At 35.6% G+C, this 14,281-nt stretch overlaps 2 long non-coding RNA genes across 2 annotated transcripts; one reads left to right on the forward strand and one right to left on the reverse strand.

Moving 5' to 3' along the window:
- Positions 1-8,225: 8,225 nt before the first annotated feature.
- Positions 8,226-10,310, forward strand: LOC131631106 (uncharacterized). Its single transcript, XR_009292610.1, has 3 exons — positions 8,226-8,901; positions 8,992-9,150; positions 9,574-10,310. It is a non-coding gene; the product is annotated as an uncharacterized LOC131631106 (long non-coding RNA).
- Positions 10,311-10,485: 175 nt separating this feature from the next.
- Positions 10,486-14,024, reverse strand: LOC131631107 (uncharacterized). The gene is made up of 7 exons (XR_009292611.1): positions 13,734-14,024; positions 13,284-13,436; positions 13,144-13,173; positions 12,906-13,025; positions 11,715-12,117; positions 10,909-10,937; positions 10,486-10,793 (listed from the first exon to the last, which is right to left on the reverse strand). It is a non-coding gene; the product is annotated as an uncharacterized LOC131631107 (long non-coding RNA).
- Positions 14,025-14,281: the final 257 nt, after the last annotated feature.

The raw sequence follows: 14,281 nt of genomic DNA on the forward strand, positions 1-14,281 counted from the left end.
AGCATAAGGATAAAGAAGCCTCCACTTCAACACAAGAAGTTACATTCTATGAATGTGGGAAACAAGGGCACATAAAGCCGGACTGTCCAAAACTTTCCAAGAAAAATGGATTCAAAGGCAAAAAGGAGTTCAAAAATAAAAAGGCCTATATTGCATGGGAAGATGATGAAGTAAGTTCCTCATCCGATTCGGATAGTGACGAAAGTGCAAATCTAGCATTGATGGCATCACACCACTCCGATGACGAAGAAGGCGAGGTTAGTTATGATGATTCTCTTTTTGATAATGGTGCACAAGATGCAATAGATGAACTATTAAATGAGTGCAAAATTCTCTATAAAACTATCTCATCTCAAAAGAAAATAATATCATCTTTAGAAGAAAAGTTTAAAATAATTGAAAAAAAACATAAAGATGAAAAAGAAAAAATGATTAGTGTTCAAAGAGAGAATGTTGCATGCAAGAATTGTGAATCATTTTCTTTCCAAATTGTTCAATTAAAACGTGTTTTAAAAAGATATGAAAAGGGACAAATTGGATTGGAAAATATTCTTAGCACACAAACATACTTTAATGATAAAAGTGGACTTGGTTTTTCAAAGTTTTCTCAACCAAGTTCCAACAAGACTATCTTTGTCAAGGCTAGTAACCAACCAATTCAACAGAAAGTGAACAAGCCTAAATTAATTCAACATTATACTAAAAGGAAAAACTTTGTTAAGATGAAATCTTATCCTCCTAGATATAGAAGTAATTTCGAACCTACTTGCTTTTATTGTGGTATTATTGGTCATACACCTAATACTTGCTATGTAAGAAACTTTAGTGTACCAAGTGGGCATTATGTGTGGGTTAAGAAAGGTACTAATTATGAAGGACCAAAAGTCGTTTGGGTACCTAACAAAACTTGATTTGTTTTGTAGGTTTGCTTGAAGACCACTTCAAACATATGGTATCTAGATAGTGGTTGTTCAAAGCATATGACGGGAGACCTAAACCAATTTTCAGATCTAAAGCTAAAGGCCAAGGGTTATGTCACTTATGGAGATAACAATAAAGGAAGGATTCTTGGCAAAGGCAAAGTTGGTGCACCGCCTTTCACGTCCATTGAAGATGTTCTTTATGTTGAAGGACTAAAGCATAATCTTCTTAACATTATCCAACTTTGTGACAAAGGCTTCAAGATCAAATTTACTAAAGAGGAATGCTTGATTATTGATGAAGTCACCAATGAGGTAAAACTCAAAGGTACAAGAATTAATAACATTTTTATGATTTCTTTAAATGATTTATCTTTGAAAGTAAAATGTATTTTGGTAAACAATAATAATGAATCATGGTTATGGCATAAAAGAGCAGCTCATATTCATATGGATCATTTAAATAAATTAACCAAACATGATCTTGTTGTTGGCTTACCTAAGATAAAGTTGGTCAAAGATAAATTATGTGATGCTTGTCAAAAGGGAAAACAAACCAAATCATCTTTCAAACCAAAGAATGTGGTGTCTAATACAAGACCACTACAATTGTTGCATATGGATTTATTTGGTCCATCAAGAACAAGAAGCTTCGGAGGTAATGTATACGCTTTAGTTATTATTGATTATTTTTCTAGATATTCTTGGACTTTGTTTCTTGTGCATAAAAGTGATGCTTTTAAAGCCTTTAAGAAGTATGCAAAACAAATCCAAAATGAAAAGTCACTAAAGATTGTATCCATAAGAAGTGATCATGGTGGAGAATTTCAAAATGCATCATTTGAAGAATTTTGTGAAGAACATGGTATCTCTCATAATTTTTCAGCACCAAGAACTCCACAACAAAATGGAGTAGTGGAAAGAAAGAATAGGTTTCTAGTGGAACTTGCAAGAACAATGCTTAGTGATGCAAATTCCTAAATACTTTTGGGCGGATGCGGTTAGCACGGTATGTTATGTTGGAAATCGATTAATCATTAGACCTATCTTAAAGAAGACTCCATATGAACTCTTCAAAGGAAGAAAGCCAAACATTGCTCACTTTCAAATTTTTGGATGCAAGTGCTTTGTTCTCAACAATGACAAAGACAATCTTGGTAAGTTTGATGAGAAATCTGACGAAGGTATATTTCTTGGTTATTCTCTTTCTAGTAAAGCATATAGAATTTATAATAAAAGAACCTTAACTATTGAAGAATCCATACATGTATCCTTTGATGATACTAACACCTCTAAGAAGGAAATAGTTGTTTGTGATGATGATGATCCTTTAGATTTACCCTCAGAAGAACTTTCAAACGATAAAATTGTGAAGGCACCAGAAACTCAACAAGAAAGTGTACAACAAGAATCAAACACCAACGATCTACCAAAAGAATGGAGAACTCATAGAGACCATCCTATTGATAAAATTATTGGTGATATTAGCCAAGGAGTTTCAACAAGATTAAATCTCAAAGATGCTTGCTTACACATGGCTTTTTTTTCTCAAATTGAACATTCCAAAGTTGATGAAGCCTTAGGAGACGATCAATGGATAAATGCGATGCAAGAAGAATTAAATTAATTTGAGAGAAATCAAGTTTGGGAACTTGTTCCTAAACCAAGACATAAACACATCATAGGTACCCGATGGTTGTTTAAGAACAAACTTGATGAGAATGGTATAATTGTTTGAAACAAAGCAAGATTGGTGGCTCAAGGTTACAATCAAGAAGAAGGAATCGACTTTGAAGAAACATTTGCTCCGGTTGCAAGGTTAGAATCTATTCGTCTCTTACTTGCATATGCATGTTCATTAAATTTTAAGCTTTATCAAATGGACGTCAAAAGCGCATTCTTGAATGGCTACATCAATGAAGAAGTCTATGTCAAACAACCCCCGGGATTTGAAGACTTCAAAAATCCTTCACATGTCTTTAAGTTGAGAAAGGCTCTTTATGGTTTAAAGCAAGCACCAAGAGCATGGTATGATAGACTTAGCAATTTTTTGTGTGAAAAAGGTTTCGAAAAGGGTAAGGTTCATAAAACTTTGTTCATTAAGAAAATCAAAAGTAACACTTTATTGGTTCAAGTCTATGTTGATGATATCATTTTTGGATCGACTAATAAAGAAATGTGTGAGGAATTTTCATTGATGATGCAAGGAGAATTTGAGATGTCTATGATGGGAAAGATGAACTATTTTCTTGGATTACAAATTAAGCAACTCAAAGATGGAATCTTCATCAATCAATCCAAGTATTGTAAAGAGTTATTGAAAAAGTTTGATATGGACAATTGTAAAGCAATGAATACTCCAATGGGCTCCGGTACATATGTTGATCAAGATGAATTCGATACTCTAATTGATATTACTAAGTATCGAGGTATGATTGGTTCCTTATTGTAATTGACGGAAAGCCGTCTTGACATAATGTTTAGTTTTTGTCTTTGTGCTTGCTTTCAAGCAAATCCAAAGGAATCACATTTCACAGCAGTAAAAAGGTTCTTGAAGCATCTCAAAGGAACAACCAATGTCGGCTTATGGTATCCTAACGGTAGTGTTTGCGATTTAATTGGTTATTCTGACGCGGATTATGCAGGTTGTAAAACTGATCGTAAAAGCACAAGTGACACTTGCACATTCTTGGAAATGCATTAGTATAATGGGCTTGTAAAAAGAAAGCATGTGTTGCTCTTAGCACGGCCGAAGCAGAATACATAGCAGCGGGTAGTTGTTGTGCACAAATTCTTTGGCTTAAGCAACAACTTCGTGACTACGGACTTGATCTCAGATGCATTCCTCTTCGATGCGACAATACAAGTGCTATCAATATTACAAAGAATCCGGTCATGCATTCAATAACCAAACACATAGACATTCGACATCATTTTCTTCGCGATCATGTGCTTAAAAGAGATGTTGAAGTCACCTTTATTGATACTCATAATCAATTAGCGGATATCTTTACGAAACCACTTGCAAAAGAATCGTTCTTCAAGATTCGAAGGGATCTAGGCATTTTAGACGAAAATGACATTTGAAATTTTTTTAATCAAGATCATCATTCAAGGTGCATGCTACCAACCCTCTCTACTTTTAAAAGTTTCACAATTTCATTATGTGAAAATATTACATGATATAAATATGTGTTACATGTTGTTAGCTGGAGATTTCGTTTGAAGAGAATATTCTTTGAAGAGTTAGGATTCGAAGAAGAATGGTTTCTGATGACCATTTCTAAGAATAAAAATGGCTCCTGACAGCCATGATTCGAGGATGTTTGTTTAAGTTGAAGTAAAGATAATGGAAGTTGAAGCTAGTTCAAAGTAAATTGTCTTTAAGACTTAAGCGTTTTTACGAAATACGAAGGGTACTGAAGCTTAACGTGTTTTCGTAACATTCTCGGTTTTGATCACGTTGCCACGTATCGAAAGAGAATTCAGGCGGGAGGATTTGAATTTCGAAATAGTCTGTGTAACCGAACAAGGTCAGATGGCGCCCCAGGGATTCGAAGCGTATGCATGTGAGCAACGTGGCGTTTCGCTAGTGTAGGACCGTTAGGGTCGAAATTAGTATAAATAAGGATCTTAATATCAGGATCCAGGGGTGTTCATTTTGTACAAATCACTCACAAATCACTCAAGTATCAAGTGTTAAGAGAACGAGTTCGCTGAGAAATGTACGTATGACACCACCAATTTAAATACATTTGTACTCATCTTTATTCAAGTATCTTTCCAGTTTCTTTTATATTTCATTAGATTTCAGTTATTTACATTCTTGCACTTTTATCTTTCGTTTAAGTTTACTTCGAAGCATTTACATTCTGCAATATACGTTCCTGTACTTTAAATTTCTTGCAAATTTATGCTTGTTTCATCTTTTGGCCTAAGTTATATTTACGTGTATAACAAGGTAATTGTCAATCTTTACATTTCGTTTATTTTCTTATTTCGAAGCAAAACAGCTACAGAATATGAACCAAATTATCACAAAAGACAAGCTTTTTGACTATGTCCTAGGATCAATCTAGTCGACCCTGCGAGTAACCAAAGTATATTTTTTATAGTTTGGAAGACTAGCGGTTGTTTACCGAAAATCACCATAAACAAATTGGCACGCCCAGTGGGACAGTGTCAAACAGATTGTCATTAATTTGTTGCTTTATTTTGTCTAGAATATATCAAGACCTTATATGATTCTTAGGAACGGTAAATTAACCAACAGTGCGCCACCGATTCCTAAACGAAGGTACAACAAGAAAATGATCAATTCGACCAGCGGAAGGGGAGACCAGGATCCCCCACAAGGGTCAGGAACAGTAGCAGCAAATACTACACATGGTTCGACATCTACATCACAAGAACAGGAAATACCCATTTCAGGAGGATCTGCGGCTGCAGTTAGTTCCCAAGCCATGTCCGAAAACACAACAGGAACGATCCTAAAACGAGATGCTTCATTTCTCGACAAGTCAAGTACATTCTCCAAGGCCATTCTCATCTGCATTCGATGTATGGAGGCCCGGAAACCCTTATGGAATGTCGTATTCTTATATGGCAGGACCTACATATACTGCACCTAATGCCACGACATTTTCGCCTAATACAGGTTCGGTAGGTCAAAGTGCACAAAATGCAGGCACATCCAGCCAGATGCCTCTTTTAACTACCAACAGTCAAGCAGCGTTTAGGCAAGAAATGGACGCAAGTAACCATGATATGCTAGGTGCTCTTGCCAAAGAAATAGGGTCACTCTTTACCCCATTAGTAGCAAACATGACCAGAACTAACAGGGACAATGTAGAAACCTTCCAAAAAATACCATCACAAATAAATCGAATGGCAGATTTTATGGGAGTTCCACAAACTAGGCGAAGAAATAACCAACCCCCTTATCGAGAGGGTGATCCGATATTGGAGCCTGTTCAAGATGCGGTTCCTCCGCCTAGATCAACACCCGGTGATGCAGTTCCCCCACCTAGACCACCACCAGTTGGAAGAAACCAAGTGATAGATCTGGAGAATCCAGGTCGAAGGACCGACTTTGGTCAACAAGAGACCATCGAAGAGGGTCCCAGATTAAGGGTAGTTGGTAGGAACGAACATCCAGACGATGTAGTTCACAGGGTTAGTTGAGAAAATATGGCAACGGAGAATAACTTAACTGCCATGATAGAGAGAATTATGGCCAATAATGGACTTAACACTGGACTTCGACGTCCAAATTACACATCCCCTATAGCAAAATATATTATGCAAACGGAATTACCAAGAGGTACCAAGGTGCCTAACTTCACAAAGTTTTCAGGGGACACTAGTGAATCGACTGTAGAACACATAGTCAGGTATTTGACAGAAGCAGGGGATTTAGCGGGCAACGAGGATTTGAGAATTAAATATTTCCCTAGTTCGTTAACAAAGATAAGTCTGAAGTAATTGGTTAGCATCAAGAGGAAGTTCACGGAACCCATAGATGATTATTTAAACAGGTTCCGTTTGTTAAAGTCAAGATGCTTCACAGTTGTCCCAGAACATGAATTAGTCGAAATGGCTGCAGGCGGTCTAGACTACTCAATCAGAAAGAAACTGGATACCCAATACTTAAAGGATATGGCCCAATTGACAGACAGGGTTCGACAAGTCGAACGATTAAAAGCAGAAAAGGCCAGAGCAAATAAAAGTTACAAGAAGGAGAGGGTAGCGTATATTGAAGCCGAAGACGCTGAGGGCGAACCCTTTGAAGATTCATACGATGTTGAAGAGGTCGAAATAGACCTAGCCGAATTAAAAGAAGCGCCACCTTATTCTTGTAAACTGCTCACCCCTTTGAATGGAAAAAATCCAGTCGAGAATGATAAAAGCGATAAATTTCCAAAGAAAACTTACACTTTTGACGTCACTAAATGTGACGAAATACTTGATTTGCTAGTAAAAGATGGCCAGATGATAGTGCCTCCTAATTCCAAAGTTCCTCCATTAGAACAACAGAAAAAACGAGGCTTTTGTAAATATCATGGTTTTTTAGGCCATAAAACCTCACAATGCTTTCTTTTCAGGGATCTAATTCAGAATGCTATCAAGGATGGACGTTTGAAATTTGCTGATAAGACAAAGAATCACATGAGGGTTGATGCTGACCCCCTGAATGTTGTTGACACTAACTATGCTGAACCACTCGATGTCAAAATGGTAGATGTATCCGAAACTGATATTGCTGAATGGGAGGTGATTTCATCTGGAAAGCAGGCTACTGAGGGCCTAAATGACGATGCAGCCTTCAATACTAATGTTGAAGAATCTGTTGAAACCAAAGGCAATGAAAATTTGAAGGAAAATACTAGCGAGGCCACTGAAGACCTCAGGGTGAAACTCCAACAAATAAAGATCTCTGAAGCTTCCCCAACAGGTGTCAACATGGTGAATGTTAGACAACCTCTATCTGAACTAGAGGAATTAGAGAAGTGCTTATTGAGAGAACAAGGGAATGTCAACATGGTAAAGTATCCTCAGAAAGGAGAAAGTTTGAAAGATTATCTTTGGAAGTGTCACGAGAAGAATGCTGGACGGATGATAATGTGTCCAAGGTGTTCGATCATGCTGAATCGAAGGGTCCAAGCTAACTACGAGAGGGCCCAACGAGAAAGGATGGAACAGCCCTGGAGAGGAGGAAACCCGTTGCTCAAGGTTTATCCAAGGCCAGAAGAAAGCTTGGTGGGTTTCCTAGTTAGGTGTCACAAGGAAAGGACTGAGATTGTTATGTGTCCCAGGTGTGGGGCAGTCTATGATAACCTTATGGCGCAATCATTCGAAAGAACGCTATTTACTTCTAGTAGGGAATCTCAAGGACTCCGTCCCAACATGTATGTGTTCGACAATCGAACGCCATAAAAAAGGACTGATAGTCCTCATCCTAAAGCTCGAAGAGTGACGTTCAGACTCCCTGCAGACATACCCATGGATAGATGGACACAAGCAGGTGCAAGAAACAACAAGTGGCGAAGTTAGGACCAAGCACTACTAAAAATAAGACATTTGGTTAAAAGATTTTTCATCAGGTTTTAAGATATATGATGTAAAAAATATTTGTCAAAGAATTTTACATCAGACATTTATTTCCAATGATGTAAAAAAATATTTGATTTAGGGAAAAAATATACACGGTGGCATTTTGGTAAATAGAAGAAGTTTTGTTATATCTGACCTTTACATCGGGCTAGTGACTAACCAAATTGAAATATAAACCTTTACATCCGACCTTGTACTCAACTGATGTAATATCATTTCCCTTTTTAAACAAAAAAACCCTAAATCCTAAAAACCATTTCTTTCTCCTTCTTCTGCCTCGCGTGCCGCCATTACCCTCACCTCTGATTCGCACCACCACCAAACCATACTTTCATCAAAATGGAGAAGAGGAAACAGAATCAGAAACACGTCGACGCTGGCCATAGCCTTCTTCCCCACGATAGATCTCCACGAAAGCCCCAACAGCCGCGAACGGTGCAGTCCATCGCCACACATTGAAAGGTAACGCCGGAACAACACCACGAACCGCCACCACACATGCAAACGCCCAACGCTCAACCACACAACTTAGGTGAAATCCATCATCAAAACAGACGACATCGAAGCAACCTGATAATTGCGGTCTTTTTCATTGTAGTCGGGAATATAGTGGTGGCTTATTGACAACATTCTCAGATTTAAAATGCAGTTGCGGGAAGTTTATGTCCCAGAAGATATATTTGTCTCATAATGAAACGATTCACAATTTTGATAGATTCGTTGTAGATGCAGTAACTTTTTGTATTTCCGATGCTCTAAGTTTGAAACCAGATAGTTTTCAAAACTTTATTTGTCAATCAATGAATCTTTTTAGGATTGAAAACTCAATGCTATCAAGTTTATCACCGTAGATGTCACTCACAAGGAGGTATGTTTTGTCTGTCACATAATATAGTAGAATACTTCTTTTACAACATGGTAATAATGTTATTAATTGTTGTTTATTTTTAATTTCCAGATTGTTGGTTTGTTGAAGCTCTCCTTAATCTCAACGTCTCCATTGACATACATGTTTTTGCTGAAGAAACAATATTTTGAGAATACACAACTTAATCATGTCTTAAATTTTGATAATGGTGTTGCAGAAGAAAATGACAGAAAGGAAATTGAAGTTAAGGTACTTCGGAGAAAATCGAGTAACAAAATTTTGTTTGCTTTAGGTGATGCTGATTTTGCTGACTTTATTTTAAGTTTCCTAATTTTTCCCTTGGGAGGAGTACAACACATCTTAATGGGAAACTCTTGCGGGTCTAGCATAAACAATTTATACAAGAGCATTCTTGAATTGGACAGTGACACGTATTTGAAGAACTCATATTCAAATTCGATGACTTTATGTAAATGTTGTTGTAATGTGTTTGTAGTTTATAGTATTGTGGGAAAATTTGTGAATTTGATAGGGTTTGATTAGTTTTGTTAATTTTGATTGTGAATTAAAGAATTTGATATTTTGTAGTACATGATTGTGAATTAAAGAATTTGATATTTTGTAGTACATGATATGTGAATGTTTATGCTTTTTTTTATATTTTGTGGGCAGCTCTGGCAATGGACAAGGAAGGGCTTTTGATACAAGAAATGATAGAGAAAAAACAAGAGGGCGTGGTGGTGGTGGTGCGAGTGGATCGAGAAAGGATAAAATTGATGCTCTTTGGTAGGCTCATGTAAGCACGCCTTTGCCCTCTGATAGTTTTTGTTTTCTTAAACATTTTTTTTATATAAATTTATTCATTTATAGCTACTGAATGTGAGTTTCATTTGTTATTGTTCTTTTGTTTCTGAAATGAAGTGGATATTATCATTCTTTTCATGTATGGAGATAAGTTTGTCAATCTGTCACACTTTGATTAAGGAAGGACGCATTTTTATGGAATGTCTCTTGCACTACAGGAAAAAAAGGCCTCCTGCCACGCCCAGAAAACCGAGGCTATACGCAAAATAACCGTGGCGTAACGCTGAGGCCACGGTTTGGCCACGGAAATCCAACTGTGGAGTATACGACCGTGGCCTAAAGTAAAGTCCACGGTTTTTTGGTATAGACCACGCCTTTTTTACAACCGTGGCTTTTTTAGGCCACGGTTTAGGTAGCTTGATTAAGGCCGCGGTTTGTACTTGCCATGACTTAAAAACTGTGGCTATATGGTAAAGCCACGGTTTCATTTTAACGTTTACGACACAGTATTAGTTCAAGATATAGCCACGGTTTGGTTATGACCACCTATTTAAAACCGTGGTTATGTTTTATGCATTCTAAACCATTAATCTTGCCACGGTTTATTTCTGTATCATCATTATATATATATATATATATATATATATATATATATATATATATATATATATATATATATATATATATATATATATGTAGGCCATTATTTAAAGAAAGCTAAAGTTCTCTATACAAGAATCATTCTCTGTGTCAAAATTATATTAAATCATCAAATTAAGATGCTTTGCAATATTCTTTCATAAATTTACTGCAACCACCCTTTCAATTCAAACCATTCCTAAACCATAACACATTAGTGTCTTATCTATATACATTACATGCATATCATAATCTATATACATTACATGCATATAAGAAGTCAATATTCAATTTCAAGAAAATTGAAATTGTCAAGAACAGTGACAAAATGATGCTATAGTCCTTATGTTGGTTGTCAACTCAGATGCAAAAGCGACAAGGTCTGAATGATGCTATAACAGAGTAGTCGCCTGAAAATCCTTTGGCAGACTTGGCTTGAATGACACTACCTATGAAAAATCAACAAAAGAATGTCAGATTTATCTTTATCAACTTCTTAATTTCATAACAGACATAGAAATCAATTTTATAATTAATAGAAGTAGGGACGATATGTTTCCTAACCTTTATCTCCTTTCTTCAGATTTTAGGGCCTGAAAGCCAAAAATATCAATGTAATTCAAATGACTATCCTACATCAGATCACCATGTTGGAAAGAAAGCAGGTAAACAAGGTCATTGTAAAATTTCTATATTAGTCCTTAAAAAGTTATCATTACTAAACTTTTAATTAGAAAAATACAATGAGTCCTCAAGCTCATTTTTTACCCCTATAGTTTTCCATGAAGGTGAATGTGATAATATTTTAAACTTTAATGGACTTAAGAGCTAATATATGCAAGAACAATTTACATGTTTTCTCGTGGTTGTATTGTGTGTATGTAGAACGTGTACAGTGTATACAGTACAATAAAACCAGTTGGTAATGACAGTTCTGACTATAACTCTATCTACCACACGTTTCTTAGTAATGAAACCTAGTTGTATAATATTCTAATATATATATATATATATATATATATATATATATATATATATATATAAATATATATATAAATATATATATATATATATATATATATATATATATATATATATATATATATATATATATATATATATATATATAAAAAATATATTAACTTTACGACCATAACCAAACCAATAGTCAGTGGCAGTATAGCACCCGGTTCTTAATCAAAACTAATAATATAATATACATAACGCCAATGAGCAGAGCCTAATAGCAGCAGCATCTTAAAAGTCTTCAGTCAATATATATAAATATAATTAACTAGTTTTACACAAAGTTATCCATGAGGTGATGCATTAGTCAGCAATATCATCACTTGTTTGAATAAAGAATTTACCTTCTAGATGGATCCCATTCAACGTCGGTTGCCATTAAATGATCAGTAGTACTGGCCATGATTTTAAGCTCGTCAACATTGTAAAATTCCAACGGCCCACTGAAGCCTCTCAACATCGGTTGCCATTAAATGATCAGTAGTACTAGCCATGATTTCAAGCTCATCGACATTGTAAAATTCCAATGATCAGTAGTACATAGAGGAAGGAAGTTGATATCAGATACAATGTCACAAAAAATTAAAAAGAAATAGAAAAAAGTGGACAATTACATTAACATCCAAGGGTTCATTAAGAAATAGGAAATTACAAGAGTCTTTTTGCTGCTTCTTCAAGTAATCAAGTCCTAGCTTCAAGTGCATTCACAAACCAATAGTATGCCATGTCCATAACCATGCTACCAACCTGCCAAAACATCTATACATAAGCAAAAAACAACTTTACCATAATTCTGAACCATGTACACTATAAATTATAATTAACCAGGCAAACAGAACACCATTAAGGAGTTCTACACCTAAATAAAGCTATCACTATCTCAACAGAACTTGGATCGAAACCCCCCATCAATTTTTCTGATAAACTCATTGGCTGCAAAACCTTCACAAGATTAACCTATTTTTTACCAAATCCTAAGCATTTGTTATGCGTGTCTTAAATATTTTTTAACTTTATAGGACAGATAATGGTCAACGGGTTACATATTAAATGTTTTACATGTATTTTGCATTGCTGAAATGATTTTGCTTGATAGTTATAGAATGTTCTGTTTTCAAAATCACATTAGTTATATACTTGCTTTGTTATCCAAGCTGAAGTTATGCTTTAAGAACGTCAGCCTTATAAAGTCATGTATAAGGTACATACAATACAACACAAATACGTACTTGCAGAAAGTGTCTATACCAAAATATCAAATGATTAATAGTCAAAAGCCACAATTGCATGGTATCTGAAGATGACTTCTAGAATGGTATCTCGTAGAAGAACAATTTAATGAGCATGATAAATTCCACTATTCCAAAACAGCCATGATATATGAGTTTGCATAGACATTAGTTTCTATAATCGTAGTAGATTAAAAATTGAATGTATAGTATATAGCATACAAAACAGCTTAAAGTTGTTCTGCAGTGCTTATTAGCAGCAGGCCTGTGAGAAATATGCTTGCAGGAATCAATAAAATCACAAACCTGAAGCAATCCCATTCTGTCTTGAATTGAAGTCTGAGATTTTCCCATTCTCCAGAAAACTGACCCAAAGATAACTGCTGATGCAATTGACATCCTCGCCCAAATATAACTCAATCAAGCCTTTAAGACACATCAAATTGGTTATGGGAAAGACTGAAAACTTTTGCAAGTCCTATAATGCAATATAGCCAGGTTCAGCCATTTGATAAGTATAAAAACAATAAAGAAAAAACCAGACCTGCATCCATGCCCGTCTAAGAAGCTATCCCTGCCAAGAAGTTATGCATAAACATCAATAAAAAAACTCCTCTACCAGAATTAAATTTCATTTATAAATACTAGAATAAATAAACTAGGGTTGGGAGCCCGAAAACTAACCCTAAGTTTTGAAGGCGTCTTTCTTTTAGCAATAGAAGCACCTTTTAGAGGTACCGATGAAATTCCATGAGAACTCGGAGGCATGGCACTTGGTGTAGCTACTTTCGCCATTCAGCATTCACCGCACATTCACCACACATGCTCCAGATAGATCTACACAAGTTAAAATCATATAGATCTACACAAGTTAAAATCAAATCAACAAAATCGCAATCAGCGAAACTAAAGAACACACTAAAATCTTGAACCGAAATAGTCATGAAATGAAAATTGATGAATAGAAAGAATTGAGAAACGGAATCAAGAGAAACGACGAAGAAATAAAGAAGAGCATGTGGAGTAAAGAAAATGAAAAATACAAACACAAACCAAAACCAGATCTCAGAACACACAATCAGATCAAAACCTCCCTCCAAGTGAGGAAAATGAAAATTTTCGGAAGAAGCATACCTGGATTCGTGAGTATGTGAGCTTCTTCGAGCTTATTCCATGGCCGCCTTGAGAAACCGAGAGAGAGGTTTTTCTGTTGTTGTCGTCGTTTTCGCGAGAGAGAGAACCAAAGACCATCGTTGTTGTTGTCGCTCGCAAGAGAGATGAAGATGAGAACAAAAAGCTACCATGGTTGAGCTTTATTAAGCGCTGTTGATGTTGTTGTTCGTCGCGGAAGAGAGAGCAGCGAGCGTGAGGACGGAGAGAGAGGCTCCGCCTCTTTTCTTTTCCTTCTAGGTTTTCAGAACCCAAACTTTGAGTTAAGAGATGAAAAATGTATTGTATTTACGTTTTTTTAATTTTCTATTTTTTTTTAATTAAAAAAAATTAGAAAAGAAAATAATTAATTAGAGAAGCTAAATAAATTAGAAAAGAAAATAATTAATGAGAGGGAAACAAAAGAAAAAGGGAAATTTTGGAGGGTTGTGTGTTTTTGGGCTTGAGTCCCATTTTGAAGTGAAAATTATAATAGAAAAGAAAATATTAAAAGATAGAGGGAAACTAAAAAA

This window comes from Vicia villosa, unplaced genomic scaffold (assembly GCF_029867415.1).
Source record: "Vicia villosa cultivar HV-30 ecotype Madison, WI unplaced genomic scaffold, Vvil1.0 ctg.000774F_1_1, whole genome shotgun sequence".
Taxonomy (NCBI): domain Eukaryota; kingdom Viridiplantae; phylum Streptophyta; class Magnoliopsida; order Fabales; family Fabaceae; genus Vicia; species Vicia villosa.